Source organism: Mesoplodon bidens, assembly GCF_964165515.1.
Source record: "Mesoplodon bidens genome assembly, chromosome: 8".
NCBI classification, from domain to species: domain Eukaryota; kingdom Metazoa; phylum Chordata; class Mammalia; order Artiodactyla; family Ziphiidae; genus Mesoplodon; species Mesoplodon bidens.
In genome coordinates, this window is record NC_138165.1 from 22,782,995 (window position 1) to 22,784,619 (window position 1,625).

At 47.6% G+C, this 1,625-nt stretch overlaps 1 pseudogene across 1 annotated transcript; it reads left to right on the plus strand.

Annotated features, from left to right (window-relative positions):
* The first annotated feature begins 234 nt into the window (after window positions 1-234).
* LOC308621769 (tissue alpha-L-fucosidase-like) lies at window positions 235-1,356 on the plus strand (annotated as a pseudogene). The gene has a single exon. The product of its transcript is annotated as a tissue alpha-L-fucosidase-like (transcript).
* The last annotated feature ends 269 nt before the right edge of the window (window positions 1,357-1,625 follow it).

Below are 1,625 nucleotides of genomic sequence, written 5' to 3' on the forward strand. Positions count from 1 at the left end.
AGTCAGGTTCCAAACAAGCTCCATTCATTAGGCTTGGTGTATTAAAAGTCAGTAAACCAAGAGAGAGGTGTCCCCACTCTCGGGATGGAGTGGCAGGCGAACGGCTGCTGCCAGGAGGGCCGGGAGGGCGCTCAGGGCTCAGCATGTGCCAGGTGCCACTGTACCTGGGGTGGGCTGAGTCTTCACTCTGGGCTGGTTCCATGAGGCAACATTTGGGGTGTAGTGGCCTGGAGTATGTTTTGGGTGCCAGCCTGGGGCAGCAAGTGGTTCTGGTAGCACCGGAAGGGCGAGTGGCGGCCCCAGGACAAGCACTTCAGGTGTAACAACCACCCACCGTGCTTTAGCTACTTGGATTTGGGGTGGCAGTTCACCGAGACTTCTTCCACCCCAAGCGGGCTGACCTCTTCCAAGCTCCATATATAGTCTTGACCACAAAGCATCACCAAGTCTTCACAAACTGGCTGAGTCCTGTGTCGTGGAGCTGGAACGTGGAGGACCTGAGCCCCACTGTGTTTTGATAAGCTGATGAGTTGGGAACAGCTGTCTTGAAGAGGAACATACAGCTATGGACTGTATCAACCATTCTTAGAATGGTTCCACCCACTCTACCTATTTTAAGAAAAATGGCTTCAAAAACACAGTATTTTTCAGTGTGAAAACAAAGGCAGAGCTTTATGACCTTGTTAGCAAGTAGAAACCTGACCTGCTTTTGGTCTGATGGAGAGGAAGAATATCCTGATACTTACTGCAACTCTACAGATTTTCTTTCTTGGCTCTACAATGATATCCCTGTCAAGGATGAAGTGGTAGTGATTGATGATGGGGTCAGAAATACTCCTGTTATCATGGAGGATACTGCAACTATCAAGGTAAATTCAAACCAGGGAGGTTGCTAGGTCACAAGTAGGAGGTGGGCACCACTATGGACAAGGCATCCTAGGACTATCATTAGGACATGGCCATGTCTGACATCGCAAGTGAATCTGAAATCATTTCAGAGCAGTAAGTTTGGGGGGACACTGTCGTCTCAACATTGGACCAACTAAAGATGGACTGATTGTTATCATCTTCCAAGAAAGGCGTCTTGCTGCTGGGAAGTGGCTGAGCATAATGGGGAGGTTATCTACGCATCTAGACCATGGAGGGTGCAATGGGAAAAGAACATGGTAATTGTATGGTATACCTTAAAAAGATCAGCTTTTTATGTCTTCTTACTGTGCTGGTAAAAATAAATGGAGTCTTAAAGCTTCAATCCCTCATAACTACCTCAGCTACAAAGGTAAGGATGCTGGGATCCAGGAAGACCTGAAGTGGTCCACAGATCTGGGTAAAGGCCTCCTCCTTTCTTCCATCTGACCCTCTGCTTTCCCAGTTGAGCTTGCTTGGACTGTAAAGCTGACAGGAGTGGAATGATCATTGGAGTTCAAGAGGAAAGGGTCACTGCCTGCTGCTTGCTGCTTTGATTTTCCTCGTATAGTACCATCATTATAATAAGCTAACTTCTCTTCCCCATCCAAAGATGGCTTTTCCAAAGGAACTGAGTGCATTACACCAATGACTCAATGGACCAAGGATCTGAGCTCCATCGCTAGCATACTTCACTCTGGACAACAAAAGAAGGGACT